The 21419-nt window shown below is 40.9% G+C and overlaps 1 pseudogene; it reads left to right on the top strand.

The window, feature by feature from the left end:
* Positions 1–5542: 5542 nt before the first annotated feature.
* On the top strand, positions 5543–6085 carry LOC129655897 (ER membrane protein complex subunit 5-like; annotated as a pseudogene).
* The last annotated feature ends 15334 nt before the right edge of the window (positions 6086–21419 follow it).

The raw sequence follows: 21419 nt of genomic DNA, 5'->3' as shown, positions 1-21419 counted from the left end.
ATTTATAATTCACTATATTTTATTTTTAATTTATTTTTATTTTTTTACTTTACAATGTTGTATTGGTTTTGCCATACATTGACATGAATCGGCCATGGGTGTACATGTGTTCCCCATTCTGAACGCCCCTCCCACCTTACTCCCCATCCCATCCCTCTGGGTCATCCCAGTGCACCAGCCCCAAGCACCTTGTATCATGAATCGAACCTGGACTGGTGATTTGTTTCACATATGATAATATGCATGTTTCAATGCCATTCTCCCAAATCATCCCACCCCTGCCCTCTCCCACAGAGTCCAAAAGACTGTTCTATACATCTGTGTCTCTTTTGCTGTCTCACATACAGGGTTATCATTACCATCTCTATAAATTCCATATATATGCGTTAGTATACTGTATTGGTGTTTTTCTTTCTGGCTTACTTCACTCTGTATAATAGGCTCCAGTTTCATCCACCTCATTAGAACTGATTCAAATGTATTCTCTTTAATGGCTGAGTAATACTCCATTGTGTATATGTACCACTGCTTTCTTATCCATTCATCTGCTGATGGGCATCTAGGTTGCTTCCATGTCCTGGCTATTATAAACAGTGCTGCGATGAACATTGGGGTACACGTGTCTCTTTCCCTTCTGGTTTCCTCAGTGTGTATGCCCAGCAGTGGGATTGCTGGATCATAAGGCAGTTCTATTTCCAGTTTTTTAAGGAATCTCCACACTGTTCTCCATAGTGGCTGTACTAGTTTGCATTCCCACCAACAGTGGAAGAGGGTTCCCTTTTCTCCACACCCTCTCCAGTTTTTATTGCTTGTAGACTTTTGGATCGCAGCCATTCTGACTGGTGTGAAATGGTACCTCATAGTGGTTTTGATTTGCATTTCTCTAATGAGTGATGTTGAGCATCTTTTCATGTGTTTGTTAGCCATCTGTATGTCTTCTTTGGAGAAATGTCTATTTAGTTCTTTGGCCCATTTTTTGATTGGTTCATTTATTTTTCTGGAGTTGAGCTGTAGGAGTTGCTTGTATATTTTTGAGATTAGTTGTTTGTCAGTTGCTTCATTTGCTATTATTCTCTCCCATTCTTAAGGCTGTCTTTTCACCTTGCTAATAGTTTCCTTTGATGTGCAGAAGCTTTTAAGGTTAATTAGGTCCCATTTGTTTATTTTTGCTTTTATTTCCAATATTCTGGGAGGTGGCTCATAGAGGTTCCTGCTGTGATGTATGTCAGAGAGTGTTTTGCCTATGTTCTCCTCTAGGACTTTTATAGTTTCTGGTCTTGTGTTTAGATATTTGACCCATTTTGAATTTATTTTTGTGTATGGTGTTAGAAAATGTTCTAGTTTCATTCTTTTACAAGTGGTTGACCAGTTTTCCCAGCACCACTTGTTGAAGAGATTATCTTTTCTCCATTGTATATTCTTGCCTCCTTTGTCAAAGATAAGGTGTCCATAGGTGCATGGATTTATCTCTGGGCTTTCTATTTTGTTCCATTGATCTATATTTCTGTCTTTGTGCCAGTACCATACTGTCTTGATGACTGTGGCTTTGTAGTAGAGCCTGAAGTCAGGCAGGTTGATTCCTCCAGTTCCATTCTTCTTTCTCAAGATAGCTTTGGCTATTTGAGGTTTTTTGTATTTCCATACAAATTGTGAAATTATTTGTTCCAGCTCTGTGAAAAATACCATTGGTAGCTTGATAGGGATTGCATTGATCTATAGATTACTTTGGGTAGTATAGTCATTTTTACTATATTGATTCTTCTGGTCCATGAACATGGTATATTTCTCCATCTATTTGTGTCCTCTTTGATTTCTTTCACCAGTGTTTTATAGTTTTCTATATAAGGAGGCTGAACAACACGCTGCTAAATAACCAACAAATCATAGAAGAAATAAAAAAGAAATCAAAATATGCATAGAAATGAATAAAAATGGAAACAAAACAACTGAAAACCTATGGGAAACTGTAAAAACAGTGCTAAGGGGAAGGTTCATAGCAATACACGCTTCAGTTCAGTTCAGTCACTCAGTTGTGTCCAACTCTTTGTGACCCCATGAATTGCAGCACACCAGGCCTCCCTGTCCATCACCAACTCCCAGAGTTCACTCAAACTCATGTCCATCGAGTCGGTGATGCCATCTAGCCATCTCATCCTCTGTTGTCCCCTTCTCCCCCCAATCCCTCCCAGCATCAGAGTCTTTTCCAATGAGTCAACTCTTCGCATGAGGTGGCCAAAGTATTGGAGTCTCAGCTTTAGCATCCGTCCTTCCAATGAACGTCCAGGACTGATCTCCTTTAGAATGGACTGGTTGGATCTCCTTGCAATCCAAGGGACTCTCAAGAGTCTTCTCCAACACCACAGTTCAAAAGCATCAATTCTTGGTGCTCAGCTTTCTTCACAGTTCAGCTCTCACATCCATACATGGCCACTGGAAAAATCATAGCCTTGACTAGACAGAGCTTTGTTGGCAAAGTATTGTCTCTACTTGTTATTATGCTGTCTAGGTTGATCATAACTTTCCTTCTGATGAGTAAGCATCTTTTAATTTCCAGGCTGCAATCACCATCTGCAGTGATTTGGGAGCCCCCCCCAAATAAAGTCTGACACTGTTTACACTGTTTCCCCATCTATTTCCCATGAAGTGATGGGACCAGATGCCATGATCTTAGTCTTATATCAAGAAAAAAGTCAAATAAATAACCTAACTCTACACCTAAAGCAACTAGAAAAGGAAGAAATGAAGAACCCCAGGGTTAGTAGAAGGAAAGACATCTTAAAAATTAGGGCAGAAATAAATGCAAAAGAAACAAAAGAGACCATAGCAAAAATCAACAAAGCCAAAAGCTGGTTCTTTGAGAAGATAAATAAAATTGATTAACCATTAGCCAGACTCATCAAGAAACAAAGGGAGAAGAATCAAATCAACAAAATTAGAAATGAAAATGGAGAGATTACAGCAGACAACACAGAAATACAAAGGATCATAAGAGACTATTATCAGAAACTATATGCCAATAAAATGGACAACTTGGAAGAAATGGACAAATTCTTAGAAAAGTACATCTTTCCAAAACTGAACCAGGAAGAAATAGAAAATCTTAACAGACCCATTACAAGCACAGAAATTTAAACTGTAATCAGAAATCTTCCAGCAAACAAAAGCCCAGGACCAGACGGCTTCACATCTGAATTCTACCAAAAATTTAGAGAAGAGCTAACACTTATCCTACCCAACTCTTCCAGAAAATTGCAGAGGAAGGTAAATTTCCAAATTCATTCTATGAGGCCACCATCACCCTAATACCGAAACCTGACAAAGATGCCACAAAATAAGAAAACCACAGGCCAATATCACTGATGAACATAGATGCAAAAATCCTTAATAAAATTCTAGCAAAGAGAATCCAACAACATATTAAAAAGATCATACATCATGACCAAGTGGGCTTTATCCCAGGGATGCAAGGATTCTTCAATATCCACAAATCAATCAATGTAATACACCACATTAACAAATTGAAAAATAAAAACCATATGATTATCTCAATAGATGCAGAGAAAGCCTTTGACAAAATTCAACATCCATTTATGATAAAAAACTCTCCAGAAAGCAGGAATAGAAGGAACACCCCTTAACATAAGAAAAGCTATATATGGCAAACCCACAGCAAACATTATCCTCAATGGTGAAAAATTGAAAGCATTTCCCCTAAAATCAGGAACAAGACAAGGGTGCCCACTCTCACCACTACTTTTCAACATAATTTTTGAAGTTTTGGCCACAGCAATCAGAGAAGAAAAAGAAATAAAAGGAATTCAGATTGGAAAAGAAGTAAAACTCTCGCTGGTTGCAGATGACATGATCCTCTACATAGAAAACCCTAAAGACTCCACCAGAAAATTACTAGAACTAATCAATGAATATAGTAAAGTTGCAGGATATAAAATCCACACACAGAAATCCCTTGAATTCCTATACACTAACAATGAGAAAACAGAAAGAGAAATTAAGGAAACAATTCCATTCACCATTGCAATGAAAAGAATAAAATACTTAGGAATATATCTACCTAAAGAAACAAAAGACTTATATTTTATTTTTTAATTGTTACTTTGCATTTAATTTTTGTACATTTAAAGAAGCAATGTCTGAGGAAACCAGAGTTGAAAGAGACACATGTACCCTAATGTTCATCACAGCACTGTTTATAATAGCCAGGACATGGAAGCAACCTAGATATCCATCAGTGGATGAATGGATAAGAAAACTGTGGTACATATACACAATGGAGTGTTACTCAGACACTAAAAAGAATACATTTGAATCAGTTCTAATGAGGTGGATGAAACTGGAGCCTATTATACAAAGTGAAGTAAGCCAGAAAGATAAAACCAATACAGTATACTAACACATATATATGGAATTTATAAAGATGGTAATGATAACCCTGTATGTGAGACAGCAAAAGAGACACAGATGTATACAAGAGTCTTATGGACTCTGTGGGAGAGGGAGAGGGTGGGATGATTTGGGAGAATGGCATTGAAACATGTATAATATCATACGTGAAACGAATCGGCAGTCCAGGTTTGATGCATGATACAGGATGCTCAGGGCTGGTGTACTGGGATGACCCAGAGGGATGGTATGGGGAGGGAGGTGGGAGAGGGGTTCAGGATGGGGAACACGTGTACACCCGTGGTGGATTCATGTTGATGTATGGCAAAACCAATTCAATATTGTAAAGTAATTAGCCTCCAATTAAAATAAATTTATATTAAAATTTTTTAAAAAAATTAAAAAATAAAGAAGCAATGTTTCTTACATTTGTTGATACATACACATTCTTCTTTTAAGAGATGTTTTATTTCTTTTACTTTCCTTTTTTTCTCAACTACTTATTGTATCTACATATTTTTTACCAATCCTCACAAACAATGTTTTTCCTTAGTGATCTATTATGGCTTTTTCCTACATTTTCTTCACAGTCTTATAATCATGTGGGGATAAAGGTATTTTTAAATATCAAAGGCTGCTGTTACCTTTAAAAGATTAGGCTTGCATTATATACCGCCTTTCACATCATGCTGAGGTAAAGCCATGCATCTGACCTCATGGAAACTGAAAATTCCTCCCAGCCAACTGATATACATGCATTTTTAAAGATTTTATAATATTCCATTGTACAGATATCTCCCATACTGTTCAATCATTTCTGAATGATGGACATGTCCTTTGTTGTCAGGGTTTTGACTTAAAAGGGTACTTTGAATCTATAGAGGGCATCATCCTGGAGGCTTTTGTTTTTACGTGAAGGTAACATTTTTAATTCCTGGACCTTTTTCCTTGTCTTTTACCCCTTCTTCCCAGCATTCCCGTTTCCACTTTCTCACGGCTATTCTGTTTTTTCACCTCTGAGACGCTTCACGCCCAGGGGTTCAGTGACGTCATCTTTCTGTGCTGCTTGAACACCTGCCGGTGGAGGAAGGAACGGCTCTGCTGCCCTTCACTTCTTTTGTTGGGCTGCTCTTTTGGAGTCATGGTGCCGTTGCTATGGAAGGGGCTGGTGGGCATCAGCCTCTTTGCCCTAGCCCACGCGGCCTTTTCCACTGTGCAGTATCATTCTTAATTGTGATTAACAGAAAAGGAAGATGAATCACTGCCAATAGATACAGTTCTTCAGACACTTCTGGCCTTTGCAGTTACCTGTTATGGTATAGTTCATGTTGCAGGGGAGTTTAAAGACATGGATGCCACTTCAGAACTAAAAGATAAACTATATATATCTCGCTGGAAAGAAGAAAAGGATACTCCACTATTACCACCCACTACTGTTCTTACAAAGAGTCTACCAGGAATCACAGGCGAGGGGCCAAGAAAGAAAGCAGTAAAACAGAATGGCATTAAGACATTTGACACACTAAGGAATCACCCATCATTTTATGTGTTTAATCATCATGGTCGAGTACTGTTCCAGCCTTCGGGTACAACAAATTCTTCAAACCAAGATGCATTGTCCTCTAACACATCATTGAAGTTATGAAAACTTGAATCACTGTGTCAAGATTTTTACAAATTATAATAACAGGACAGGACACAAAGCTGGAATATTGGAGTTTGGGATACAAAACACTCCCCCATCAGTATTTATATTGATCACTCAGACCTAATTTAAAAAGTCTATGACCCTTATTTGTACCCTGTTAATCAAGTCATTAATGCAGTATAAGTTATTTGTGAAATGAGTCTTTGATCTTTCGTAGAGAGAATTCTTTTTTCATTTAAAACAAATTCACATTTTTTATAAAACTCACTGTTTCAAGCACATTTCTTTGAAAAATGTTGATGATTTTGTAATTATTTTTCTTAGATTTCTTTTGCACTACAGCTTTTAGGATCCTTTTGAAAATAGTGTGACTACTGCATTTTGCAGCATGAATGATAGTAAATGGTCTTAAGTTCTTAACAACAAATGGATTTCTCTAAAGAGACCAAAATGGTGACTTATCAGTTTTTCTTATGCCCCCTAAAAAGTGGCTGTGCTTCAGCAGATACTTGCCAGTTTTTAATTTATCCATGACTTCTCACCCTACCCCACTCCCATATACCTCCTAACATCAGCTGTCTTGTTTCATCACTTCTCTGGGGTTCAGTGTGCAGTGAGCAATTTTTGTGTCAGAAATCCCCTGTCATAACAAATAGATTTAACAAACTCAACTTACGTAAAGCTACCTGTGTTCTCTTCATATATCTGTAAAAAGATGTTCCTCACTGATTATGTAGTGTAAGAATAGTTGAAGATAGACCAGAAAGACTATCCGTGAATTAATTATCCTGCCTATGTAGAAGAACAGTAATCACTGAAGAAAACTGATTAGTTGTATTACTAGCCAGTTTAACTTATTCAAAGCCTCTGTTATTTTATTCCATACTGAACTAATGAATTACTTGGAGAAGGCAACGGCACCCCACTCCAATACTCTTGGCCTGGGAAATCCCATGGACGGAGGAGCCTGGTAGGCTGCAGTCCATGGGGTCGCTAAGAGTCGGACACGACTGAGTGACTTCTCTTTGACTTTTCACTTTCATGCATTGGAGAAGGAAATGGCAACCCACTCCAGTATTCTTGCCTAGAGAATCCCAGGGATGGGGGAGCCTGGTGGGCTGCCATCTATGGGGTCGCACAGAGTTGGACACGACTGAAGTGATTTAGCAGCAGCAGCAGCAACATTTTTAAAGCATTACAGAAGAAAACTGACACTGAAGTGAAATACAAAATTCATAAGTCCTTTTGAAATAAATTGAAGACGTTAAGGTACCTTCTCCTTTGTGATGATCTGCGAGGAGCTGAGCTTCCCCACCGCCCACAGCTCCAGGCTCTCTGGCCTCCCTGTTACTGCAGTAGAAGCAGCCTCACCTCCCTGGAAATACTTCCTTTAGTGCAGCCAAAGCTGTTCTAGCTAAGGGTCCCAGGCTCACCACAGCCAACAGGCCATTTTGTTTTTCCATTCACACTAGGACTCTAAACCAATGCACAGCATTTGCTAAATTAGAACAGAGTTCTTTGTATGTTTTATTCACTAAAGACATCAGACAATGAAAGGAGGCCCTGTCTCAAGCTTTCTCCACAATTTCCCTCCCTCCCAGGTGCCCGTGTTACTCACTGAGGAGGAGGAGGCTGGTGAATCCTAGGAGCCAGAGGTGGGGGACTTCTGAGCAGGGCCTCATCACAAGCTGCTGGCCTATTCTGCTGCAGAGGAAGCATTGATAGAGGTGGCTGCAAGAGAAGAGGAAATAGTGGTCTGGAATAGGCTCCCCTATCCTCACCTCTCTCTCTGACTCCTGACCAGTGGAGATGCTCCCCTTATATCCTACGCAACTTTTCATTACAGCATATATTAGCATTCCAGTTTCCTTTTTGGTATTATATTTAACAGTGAAAAAATGAATAGATTCTTCTCATATGGGAAATAAATGAAAAAGCATGTTTAGTGAATGTTTAATTAGGCAACATATGTACTCTTTGCTTTATGGTGAAAATTAAGCAGTATCAGCTGGTTTACCTAGGTCTAAGAAAAAATATTGAAAAATTATCTTCTACTGTACAACAAATTCTCCTTTCTTTTACCAACACCACAAATACTGCCCCAATAAAAACAAAGCAGCCTTCTATTTTACTCAATTTTAAAATGCAAATAAGAGAAAACTGTGTCACTTCTGTCTCTTCCCTTCCTTCTTTCTAACTTAGCTAGCAATCTCTACCTATATTAGATTCCCAAAGACCAGAGGGAAGCAAGGAAATATTTCATGTCTAATCCACAGCTTCTACAAACAACACACATATGCAAATACATACACAAGTACACATGTAAACACCAGACCCAATCCACACAGCAGTGTGAATTATTACTAAGGCCATCCCCCACACACCCAGACTGCAAGTTGAAAAGAGGATTCTAAGTACTTAAAAATATTGTAATCTTCCAAATGCATGAGGAGCAGAGTTTTTCTCTGAATTGGTCAGGGAACGTACTAAACTGAGCTCCTTCCCCTATAGATTTCTAGAAGCTCAGCTTCTAGTGACAGCTTGCAGCTGCTGCTGCTACTGCTGCTGCTAAGTCGCTTCAGTCGTGTCCGACTCTGTGCGACCCCATAGATGGCAGCCCACCAGGCTCCATCATCCCTGGGATTCTCCAGGCAAGAACACTGGAGTGGGTTGCCATTTCCTTCTCCAATGCATGGAACTGAAAAGTGAGAGTGAAGTTGCCCAGTCGTGTCCGACTCTCAGCGACCCCATGGACTGCAGCCTACCAGGCTCCTCTGTCCTTGGGATTTTCCAGGTAAGAGCTAGTTGACAGCAAATAAAGAACCATTCCACAGGAAACAAGCTGCATTAACTAAAGTATATAGTGATATTATTAAATACTCTTAAATCTTTGGATGAAGTGCCACAACTTTAATTAAAAACACATTTCATATTTTCAATACAGACTGAATGGTAATGGGGTGGATCAGGAATTAGAAGTGAGTACATGAGATGAGGATAAACCCTCAAAGCCTAATGGGCTCTGTTCCACTAGGGCTCTGCTGAACCTTCATCCACTATGCAGAACTTGCTAGATGAATCTCCATCTCCACAGACATCTTCAAGAACCACTCAGACCCCTACTGCTGCTAAGTCATTTCAGTCGTGTCCGACTCTGTGCGGCCCCATAGACGACAACCCACTAGGCTCCCCCATCCCTGGGATTCTCCAGACAACAGCACTGGAGTGGGTTGCCATTTCCTTCTCCAATGCATGAAAGTGAAAAGTAACCTGGTATTAAAACTTTTAAAATGATAGTTCATGTCTCTCACTAGTATATGAAACTATGTTTTTCCTCCATTGACCTTTCTTTTTGTAATTTTACTAAACTTACTAGTTCAAGAAGGTTTTCTACATAGACAAGCAATGAAAGTGAAAGTCGCTCAGTCATGTCCAACTCTTTGAGACCCCATGGACTATACAGTCCATGAAATTCTCCAGGCCAGGATACTGCAGTGAGTAGCTGTTCCCTTCTCAAGGGGATCTTCCCAACCAAGGGACTGAACACAGGTGTCCCACATTGCAGGCGGATTCTTTACCAGCTGAGATATCAGGGAAGCCATATAGATAAGCCGGTTGCCAATAATAGTTGGTTCCCCTTCCCCTTTCTAATCTTTGTAGACTTCTTATTTGCTGTAAGGGATAAATAGAAAATTCAGTACAATGTAGGATACAAGTGGGCTTAATGGAGATCTTTTTGCTTCCAAACTAAGTGAAAACTTGCCATTTTTCACAAGGAAGTATGATATTTAACTATATTTAAAAATATATGTGGGAATCCCTGGTGGCTCGCCAGTAAAGAATCCTCTTTAATCCAGGAAATTCGGGTTCCATTCCTGTATTGGGAAAGAACATCTCCATTTCCCTGGAGAAGGAAATGGCAACCCACTCCAGTATTCTTGCCTGGGAAGTCTCATGGACAGAGGAGCCTGGTGGTGTGTAGTCCATGGGGTCACTAGAGTCAGACATGACGTAGTGACTAAACTACCACCATCACAAACATACATGTATCTGTTTTTAGATTTAATAGTTTTAAAAACTGCTTTATTTATTTATTTTAATTGGAGGATAATTACATGTTGTTCATTGCAGCACTGTTTACATGGAAGCAATGTAGATGCCCATCAGCAGATGAAAGGATAAGGAAGTTGTGGTACATATATACAGTGGAATATTTCTTAGCTATAAAAGGAATCATATTTGAGTTAGTTCTAATGAGGTGGATGAACCTAGAGCCTATTATATAGAGTGAAGTAAGTCAGAAAGAGAAATACAAATATTGTATGTAAATGCACATGTATGGAATCTAGAAAGATGGTACTTATGGTTTATTAGTTTTATTGGTTTCTGCTCTTATATTTATTCTTTTCTTCTTTCTGCTCCCTCGGTGTTTTAACTTTTCTTTTCTTTTTCTAGTTTCTAAAGTTTAGGGCTAAAGTATTAACCACATGTATTTTTTTCCCCTAATATAAGCCTTTAACTCTACAAATTTCCCTCTAAGTACTGCTGTGAATTCAGCACGCAAATTTTGACACATTATATTTTTGGTTCAGCTCAGTTCAGTTGCTCAGTCGTGTCTGACTCTTTGCAACCCCAAGGACTGTAGCACGTCAAGCTTCCCTGTCCATCACCAACTCCTGGAGCTTGCTCAAACTCATGTCCATCGAGTCGGTGATGCCATCCAACCCTCTCATTTTAATTTTCACTAAACTAAAATATTTTCTAATTACATTTGAGACTTACTCTTTGTTCCATTGATTATTTAGAAGTGTCTTCTTTGATTTCTGTTTTTGGCTATTCTGTTTTATTTTAATATTGTTTATGGTCAAATTCTTTTTTGACCAGAGGATATACTTTATCATTTCAATCTTTTTCTTTGTCATGATTTGCTTATGATCCAATACATGTCTTGATGAACCTTCCATGTGCACTTGAGAAGAAAGTTTAGTGTGCTGTTGGGTGGGGTGTTCTATTAATGTCAGTTAGGTCAATGTCATTGATGGTGGTGTTTAAATCTTCTCCAGTTTTGCTTGTTTTCCTTCTACTGGAACCATTACTGGGAGAGGATGTTAAAGTGCTTGACTCTAATTGTGGATTTGTCTGTTTTCCCTTCCAGTTCTGTGGGTATTCCCTTCTGTTCTTTGAAGCTCTTTTGTTCGGTCCACACACACTTAGGAATGTTATTACTTGTTGGTGAATTTACCACATCATCATTACATGACATACATCTTTGACCTTGCTAATTTCTGTGCTCTGAAGTGTACATTCTTGATTTTTATCCATTCTAGCTTTCTTTGAATTACTGTTTGCCTGGTGTATCTGCTTCTTTTCTCTTATTTTAACCTACCTATATAATTAACATTGAAACCATGCCAGATGGAGAAATGTAGATACTAAGCTAAAAGGATCTTTTCTTCCTATGTCTGGTTGCTTATTTGTACCCCTAGCTGAAGAGTCCCATTATACATCTTCTGTCATCTTGCTTTTACCAGGGTGCATGCTGAAAAGTCCCATACAACTTGCATCTCTGTGTTATCAGTAGAAGGTCCTTTGGTTTGTCTGACTGCTGATTTTTATGAGATCCTCTCTCTCAAATCTCTTTTTTAGTTTTTCTTCTTCTCCTGTACTATCTCAGTGAATAGCGTGTTTTTCTTGCTGTCACAGTGACCTTGCATCTGGACATGACTCTCAGAGGTCTACCTACAGCAATCCCCTGCTCTTGGAGCTGCAATAAGAGTGTGACAATGAGAATGGTTTCCTTGGTCTAGAGTTCCAGAACTGGACCAAGTGTGGGAGAAGAGAGATTGAGAAGGCCTGAAAGTGTCAGAATTAGAGGGTCTCCTCACCATTTCAGTCCTTGCTGTGGTTAGAAGGACGAGAATAATGACAAATGACATTAGTGTCATTCATCAGTTTTTAATTCTCTTTCAAACATTTTACTAAAATTTTATAAATAAGGAGTCAAAGGGTCAGTAGTAAAAGAAGAGAAAGGTTAAAAAATATGGACAATGTATCTACCAAACAGCTGTGATCTTGATATAGTACAACTAATCATTACCTGTAAAGGCAAAAGGCAGGTGAGGCAGGCCTCAGGACACCTACCTGAGAAGGCTCTTTTTGTTTTAAGTATTCATATTCTTACTTAACTTTATGCTTCTAGACATAGAAGACTGAATATGATTTAGCCCCACAAACCTTACTCTATTCTTGCCTCTTGCCCCCTCAGTTCAGTTCAGTTCAGTTGCTCAGTTGTGTCCAACTCTTTGCCACCCATGGACTTCAGCACCCCAGGCTTCCCTGTCCATCACCTACTCCCAGAGCTTGCTCACACTCATGTCCATTGAGTGGGTGATGCCATCCAACCATCTCATCCTCTATCATCCCCTTCTCCTCCCGCCTTCAGTCTTTCCCAGCATCAGGATCTTTTCAAATGAGTCAGCTCTTCACATCAGGTGGCCAAAGTATTGGAGTTTCCGCTTCAGCATCAGTCCTTTTAATGAATATTCAGAATTGATTTCCTTTAGGATGGACTGGTTGGACCTCCTTGCAGTCCAAGGGACGCTCAAGAGTCTTCTCCAATGCTACAGTTCAAAAGCATCAATTCTTCTGAGCTCAGCTTTCTTTATAGTCCAACTCTCACATCCATACATGACTACTGGAAAAACCATAGGTTTGACTAGACAGATCTTTGTTGGCAAAGTAATGTCTCTGCTTTTTAATATGCTGTCTTGGTTGGTCTTAGTTTTTCTTCCAAGGAGCAAGCATCTTTCAATTTCATGGCTGAAGTCACCAGCTGCAGTGATTTTGGAGCCAAAGAAAATAAAATCTGTAACTGTTTCCAATGTTTCCCCCTCTGTTTGGCATGAAGTGATGGGACCAGATGCCATGATCTTAGTTTTTTGAATGTTGAGTTTTAAAGCAACTTTTTCACTTTCCTCTTTCATTTTTCAGTAAGAAGCTCTTTAGTTCTTCTGCGCTTTCTGCCATAAGGACAGTGTCATCTGCGTATCTGAGGTTATTGATATTTCTCCTGGCAATCTTGATTCCAGCTTGTGATTCATCCAGCCCAGAATGTCACATGATGTACTGTGTGTATGAGTGTCTTGCCCCCTCAGACACTGTTTTATCAGTTATTCCCACCTAGTATTATGTCTTCAACTTGCCCTTTTCTGCTCTTTTCTCTTATTCTAAAAATATAGCTGAACCTCTTCCATGAAAGAAAGCGTAAACTTATGAAATCTTATGACTTCCCTCCAGTTCCTAACACATCTCTTTCTTGCTTATCAAAGGTAGACTACTTGGAAGAAAAATCTACACTTTTTTTGTTCACTGTTACTCAGTTCTCACTCACATTTACCCCGGCTCTCACTGTGCTCATTGATGTTATAGTTTAGGACAGTTTCACCTAGGACAGGGGTGTGCTCACTAGGACTGAATACCTGTTGAGGTTGCTCATTCACAAAACTAATTAAAATAAGGTGTATTGGAGCAAAACTTACAGTAATGTTAACAAACAAGCACATTCTTGGCTTAACTGATTTTTTTTTTTAAATGGAAACCAGGAAAAAATGAACCAACAGAACAGGTATTACTGCAAGTGTGAAGTTTAATGAAGAAGGTCATTAGGATCTGAACATGTTGTTATTTCCTATAGTATGAAAAGACACACACACACACACACACAAAACCCAGCTACATTATTCTCTGTAACAACTAGAGATTATCTCCATTTTGTGAGAAGTCTGAGAGAAACCACTGTATATGTGAAGGGCTCCCAAAAGTGAGTGAGGAGAGGTCATGTGTTTAAATTTAGGAAAAGGGCCTCTGTGTCCATGACAATCAAATAGGAACTCTGCTGGGGCTTAGTTCTAAAGGCTTAAGGATGTGAGAAGTTTGATGTGGATAAATGAGGTCATTGCTTACTCTATGAATATAAGAAGCATTTCCTATGGTCTCCAGTCAGTCAGCTAAATCATCATCAGTGTCTAGCATTTTCCAGTGTATGAAGTTCTTTCACCTGTGAGATACAGGTAGGTACAATTATGATTATCTTCTATTTTCCAGATGGGGAAATTGAGGTTCCAAAGACATTAGTGGATAAGCCCAGGGCCTGCAAAGTCAGTGCCTGACAAAGTCAGGGATAGGACCAAGTCTCTAATACCCCACCAAGGTTCTTTGTGGATCCAAGTCTCTCTCAGTGTAGTTACTCTCCCACAGTAAGATGGTTTCAGATATTGAGAAGCCAAAAGAGGGGAGGACTGGAACTATTGAGCGGTTGTGGGGAGAGTGGCGGCTACCTCTCACCTCCCTTTCATCACCCCAGGCAAAGGAACAGAGGCCCTGTGACTAACTCTGCAGCATCTAGGTCACACGGCAGCCCTTGGTCGACCATAGTCACCTCCCTCTGCTCTCAGTGAGTCACGAATAGGCCTGAATCTCCAGCTACAACCTGGACCTGCAAAGGCTGATGGCCTGAGAAGCCTCAGCTGGTCTCCCAGCAGGGCCCTGGGACTCTCAATGTCTGTGAGCTGCAGACTGGTGGACCTGCCCTCATTTTGGGGGCAGTGAATTGTCCTCCTATGGAATTTCATAGTCTCCCTTTCACAGGGTCTTTTCATCTTACTCTTAACATTCATCCCATCAGTCATGCCAACTATTAATACATCCCCTTTTAAATCTGTGATGCTTCCCTGGTGAGTCTGCTCTCACCCTTCGCTGTGTCCACCTCCTGGGAGAGCTCCTGCCCAACATCAGTTTGTGGGTGCCTCAACTTCAATGGGCTACCCAGGTGGCTCAGTGGTAAGGAATTCACCTGCCAGTGCCAGAGATGCAGGAGATACGGGTTTGATCTCTGGGTCCAGAAGATCCCCTGGAGTAGGAAATGACAACCCACTCCAGTATTCTTGCCTGCAAAATCCATTCACAGGGGAGCCTGGTGGGCTTAGTCCAAGGGGCCCCAAAGAGTTGAACATGACCTAATGACTGAGCACACACGCATGCTGCAACTACAACATATTCTGCTTTCTGCAGGGCTTCATTTATCACAAAATATCCTCACTGCTTTATCTGGAGTGATTATCATTCTCCAGCTGGGGAAGACAGACCACAACATCCAACACAAACTACCCATTTCAGGCATTCAGACCACACACTTCACCTCACAGGGAAAAGGATGGGTCTGCAGACCTCACTCACAGTCCCTGAGGATGTGTCCAAAGACTTCGAGACCCTCTCAATGAGGGCACAGAAGAGACAGAGAGCCCTAGCAGGAGAAGATGGGGAAAAACTTCCCCATTTTAGGGATCAGTTCCCATCCCTATAGCCCTGGGAAAGAACCCCCATCAGCCTCCATCCTGTGCCACTGTTCCACTCCCTGGAGTAAGACCCTTCCCACTCACTTCCCGCCACTCCCATCAAATGTCTGCTCACCCTTCCAGATACAACTTAGATGCCATCCTGGGACCCACCCTGTCCTGCCCAAGATGAATTAGGTGGTCTCTGATCTGGGCTCTCATAAGCGCTTCAGTTCAGTTCAGTTGCTCAGTCGTGTCTGACTCTTTGCAACCCTGTGAACCACAGCACAGTCAGGCCTCCCTGTCCATCACCAACTCCCGGAGTTTACCAAAACTCATGTCCATTGAGTCGGTGATGCCATCTAACCATCTCATCCTCTGTCATCCCCTTCTCCTCCTGCCTTCAATCTTTCCCAACATCAGGGTCTTTTCAAATGAGTCAGCTCTTTGCATCAGGTGACCAAAATATTGGAGTTTCAGCATCAGTCCTTCCAATGAACACCCAGGACTGATCTCCTTTAGGATGGACTCATTGGATCTCCTTGCAGTCCAAGGGACTCTCAAGAGTCTTCTCCAACACCACAATTCAAGAGCATCAATTCTTCGGTGCTCAGTTTTCTTTATAGTCCAACTCTCACATCCATACATGACCAGTGGAAAAACCATAGCCTTGACTAGATGGACCTTTGTTGACAAAGTAATGTCTCTGCTTTTGAATATGCTGTCTAGGTTGGTCATAACTTTCCTTCCAAGGAGTAAGCATCTTTTAATTTCCTGGCTGCAATCACCATCTGCAGTGATTTTGGAGCCCCCCAAAATAAAATCAGCCACTGTTTCCACTGTTTTCCCATCTATTTGCATGAAGTGATGGGACCAGATGCCATGATCTTAGTTTCCTGAGCGTTGAGCTTTAAGCCAACTTTTTCACTCTCCTCTTTCACTTTCATCAAGAGGCTTTTTAGTTCTTCTTCACTTTCTGCCATAAAGGTGGTGTCATCTGCATATCTGAGGTTATTGATATTTCTCCCGACAATCTTGATTCCAGCTATGTTTCTTCTAGCTCAGCATTTCTCATGATGTACTCTGCATATAAGTTAAATAAGCAAGGTGACAATATACAGCTTTGACGTACTCCTTTTCCTATTTGGAACCAGTCTGTTGTTCCATGTCCAGTTCTAACTGATGCTTCCTGACCTGTATACAGGTTTCTCAAGAAGCAGGTCAGGTAGTCTGGTATTCTCATCTCTTTCAGAATTTTCCACTGTTTATTGTGATCCACACAGTCAAAGCCTCTGGCATAGTCAATAAGGCAGAAATAGATGTTTTTCTGGAACTCTCTTGCTTTTTGCATGATCCAGCAGATGTTGACAATTTACTCTCTGGTTCATCTGCCTTTTCTAAAACCAGCTTGAACATCTGGAAGTTCACAGTTCATGTATTGCTGAAGCCTGGCTTGGAGAATTTTGAGCATTAATTTACTAGAATGTGAGATGAGTGCAATTGTGCGGTAGTTTGAGCATTCTTTGGCATTGCCTTTCTTTGAGATCGGAATGAAAACTGACCTTTTCCAGTTCTGTGGCCACTGCTGAGTTTTCCAAATTTGCTGACATATTGAGTGTAGCACTTTCACAGCATCATCTTCCAGGATTTGAAATAGCTCAGCTGGAATTCCATCATCTCTACTAGCTTTGTTCATAGTGATGCTTCCTAAGGACCACTTGACTTCACATTCCAGGATGTCTGGCTCTAGGTGAGTGATCACACCATTGTGATTATCTGGGTCATGCAGATCTTTTTTTTGTATAGTTCTTCTTTGTTTTCTTGCCACCTCTTCTTAATATCTTCTGCTTCTGTTAGGCCCATAAAATTTCTGTCCTTTCTTGAGCCCATCTTTCCATGAAATGTTCTCTTCGTATCTCTAATTTTCTTGAGGAGATCTCTGGTGTTTCCTATTCTATTGTTTCCTCTGTTTCTTTGCATTGATTGCTGAGGAAGGCTTTCTCATAAGCGCTTCAGCAAATTGCAACTAGCTTTTTTTTTTTTTTTTTAATTTTACTTTATTTTTAAACTTTACAATATTGTATTGGTTTTGCCAAATATCGAAATGAATCTGCCACAGGTATACATGTGTTCCCCATCCTGAACCCTCCTCCCTCCTCTCTCCCCATACCACCCCTCTTGGTTGTCCCAGTGCACCAGCCCCAAGCATCCAGTATCGTGCATCGAACCTGGACTGGCGACTTGTTTCATATATGACATTATACGTATTTCAATGCCATTCTCCCGTATCATCCCACCCTCTCCCTACCAGGTCACTGTTCTTTTTCCCTTTCTGAATCAGAACCCAGGTTCTGTGAAGAGGGGAGGCAAGGAGGCCACAGTCTCAGGTTGGTGCAAGTCCAGTGTCAGTGCTTGAGTGTGGGTTTCTTGAAAGATCTTAGTTCCAATTGTACCTGTGTATGGGGCATCATACCTATTCTCAAGCAAGACAAATAGCTTTTGGCTAAGCTACACATGGCAGCCATTACTGGTTTCCACTCAGCAAATACTTACTAAGCACACCTTGTGCCTGGGCACTTCTAAGGACTTCTCTTACCATCCAGTCACCAACTTCTGGGGTCACTGAACCCCCAGGTGGCTGCCCCCAGGCAGAAAAGTTTCACTAAGCATTTGCCCTCTGACAGAAATTCTGGTCCCCAAGGGCCTGGGGTAAAGTGTTTTGTGGGAATATGAAAGTGATCTTCCCAACCTTGCTTCAGGGGTGCTAATAATTCACTTAAGATACACATCCCCTTAGAAGAACAACCTCAAATTCCAGTTACCTTAAGTAATTCAAGTCTGTAAACTCTATTCTCACAATATTCAAAACTTTCAGACCCTTGATGGTACATTGAATTGAAAAAAATATGTCAAGAATGATGTAAAATGTGGAATGCAAATGTACTCATTTTTAATAAAAGACTCGCCAGTCTGAGGATAAGTGTCAGGCCATGAACCTGAGCATCACCTTCTCATGAACAAAGTCCTTCCCCCAAAGCAACGGTGTTTACTTGGCACAGACTGTGTGGGGGTAAGGAAGTAGCTGTTTTTCTCATATTTGGGAACTTTCTACCAGACTGGAATTACCTCTCTGGGGATCAAACTGCTGATGACCCTTATCTTGGGGACACATGCTAATTTGCATTGCTCCTGTGTTGACCAATGTCTTTCACATTGTCATTAAAAACCCTCCTTAGATATGCAGGTACCATAATATCTTGTTCTGGGGCAAAACTGGGGCTTTTAGACTTGACATAACTTTGTCTGAGTCTCGTCTTCTTCACTTATTATCAAATAAAGGCAGAAATTGCCTAACTTATTTGAGCTTGTGAGCTTTCAAAAGAGGGTGGATATTATTGGGCTTCTCTGGTGGCATAGATAGTAAAGAATCAGTCTGAAAGGCAGGAACCCAGTTAGATTTCTAACTTGGGAAGATTCCCTGGAGAAGGGAATGGCTTCCAACACCAGTATTCTTGCCTGGAGAATTCCATGGACAGAAAAGCCTGGCTACAATCCATGGGGTCACAAAGAGTTGGAGATGACTAAGTGACTAACGTTCTGTTTCATACTGTGTAGCTTTAGTACACAGACTCTTATTAATCATTTTAGTGAGATCACTGGTAGATGTTCAGCAAAACACATATTTTATTTTGAATTCCTTTTCTATGAGCTATTTCTTTCATTATGAATGTGTTTGTTTTCCAGAAATCCAGGAGAATCCTTTCAAGGCACCAAGTTTTCTTTAAAAAAATAAAATGGTCCTGAGGTTGGTAAATACTGAAGATAGGCACCTACTAAATTCTTAATCCAACTCACTTCTATATTTTAAAATGAGTCACTGTTTCAGTGTTTTGTTGTTGTTATTATTCAATTACTAAGTTGTGTCCAATTCTTTGCAGCCCCATGAAGTGCAGCACACCAGGCTTCCCTGTCCTTCACTGTGTCCTGGAGAGTGCCCAAACTCGTGTCCATTGAGTGAGTTGGTGATGCCATCCAACCATCTCATCCTCTGTCACCCCCTTTTACTCCTGCCCTCAATCTTTCTGAGCATTAGGGTCTTTCCAGTGAGTTTGCTCTTCACATCAGATGGCCAAAATATTGGAACTTTAGCTTCATAATCAGTCCTTCCAGTGAATATTTAGGATTGATTTCCTTTAGGACTGACTGGTTTGATCTCCTTGCTGTCCAAGGGACTTTCAAGAGTCTTCTCCAGTACCACAATTTGAAAGCATCAGTTTTTTGATACTCAACCTTCTTTATGGTCCACCACTCACATCCGTACATGACTACGGGAAAAACCATAGCTTTTACTATATGGACCTTTGTTAATAACGCAGTGTCTCTGCTTTTTAATATGCTGTTTAGGTTTGTCATAGCTTTCCTTCCAAGGAACAAGTGACTTTTAATTTTATGGCTACAGTCGCTGTCTGCAGGGTTTTGTATCCCAAGGAAATAAAATCTGTCACTGCTTCTAATTTTTGCCTTCTATTTGCCATGAAATGATGGAACTTGTTGCTATGATGTTAGTTTTTTGAATGTTGAGTTTCAAGCCAGCTTTTTCACTCTCCTCTTTCACCTTCATCAAGAGGCTCTCTAGTTCACTTCTCACCAGCATCCTGAATCCAAATTCTCTACCTTTGGCTGCCAGGGACCAGAGCAGTCTCAGCTACAATGCTTTATTCTCTCTGTTCCCCACAGAGAGAACCCCAACTCTTTTGAAGTTTCCTTAGGATTTTCTTCCAGAAAAAAGATGAAGCCAATCCAGATGGAGCCCAATCCTCTATAATCCCTTTCTCATTCTTCACTAAGAGCCTTCATTGTCAAGATGGTGCCAGTTCACCTTTCAGTAGGTGTATCTTTACACTACAAATGGGAACAACTTAATCTATATTTCAGAGGAAGAGACCTCAGGCTTTTCAGACATTTTTTAAAAAGACTTTGAGACATGAGAAAAAAGTCAAAAACTTTTGTTATGACCACTAATTCAGAAAGAATTCCCGAAAAGTCACGTGGTTAAAGAACAGGCTTTATTGAGATAATTTACCAAGAGATGTTGGCAAGAAGAGAGGAATGTGACCCTGGTCCTCTCCTTCTCTCAGAGAAAGGAGTAGCTGGACCTCCATGATTTGCTGGACACAGAGAGTGGGTCTGTGCTCAGAGGAAGGACCCTGCTCCCAGATTATTCTCCCTCCTTACAGGATTATTCTCCCTCCTTACAGGACAAGGGGTGAGGGCAACCTAGACAGCAAGGGGACAGGCCCTAAGCGTCCAGGTTAGGTGTCAGCAGTTTTTAAGGGTTTTCTGGGAGTGCAGGCAGCCCAGTGCTGAGGACGTGGGGGAAGTGGGACATTTGTAAGCCCTCTGGACCAGGCATAGAACTAAGGACTTCATGGGAAGTTGAGTGTGGGTGCCGTCTCTTCTGGGAGGAAGAGGAGCCCCTAATAATATCTGGAGTGGTGTCCAGAATATCTAGACTGAGCTCCAGGGACATTTTTGTTTACCTCTGCCCCTGGCCATCTAGGAGGTGTTAGCAATAGTCAACCAGTGCTCACTAAGTCCATGAATGGTTTGAGAGAAACTTTTGGCATGTAATCCTCAGCCATTGTCCCCCATCCTGAATCTGTATAGTCGCTGGATCTTGGCTATGCCTGAGCAGGGATGAAGTTGGTACTCGCTTGTTTAGGACTGGATTAGTAGGAGAAGGCAAATTAGGTTTAAGGACCTCTGTGAACTGGGTGGTTGCTAGTTCTGATGAACAGAGTTCAATCACGCAGGTTCCTCTGAGCCCTGACTGGAGTCAGGAATACCTTCTGGGGAAAATTTAGCTCAGAGGCCAGAGCCCTTTAACTTCAGTGATACCTGCTACAAGAATTCTCTGTTTGTTTCAGGATGAACTTGAGTCATCTTCATATCCAGCAAACATTTATTCAGCACTCACTCCCTGAAGGGCTGTGGGAAGCCTGAGGACACAAGTGGAAAAGACTGTCCTGGTCTCAGGG

The sequence above is a fragment of the Bubalus kerabau genome, chromosome 6 (genome assembly GCF_029407905.1).
Source record: "Bubalus kerabau isolate K-KA32 ecotype Philippines breed swamp buffalo chromosome 6, PCC_UOA_SB_1v2, whole genome shotgun sequence".
Classification (NCBI taxonomy): domain Eukaryota; kingdom Metazoa; phylum Chordata; class Mammalia; order Artiodactyla; family Bovidae; genus Bubalus; species Bubalus kerabau.
Note: the sequence above shows the minus strand (reverse complement) of the source record. Positions and strands in the feature narration are given on the sequence as shown.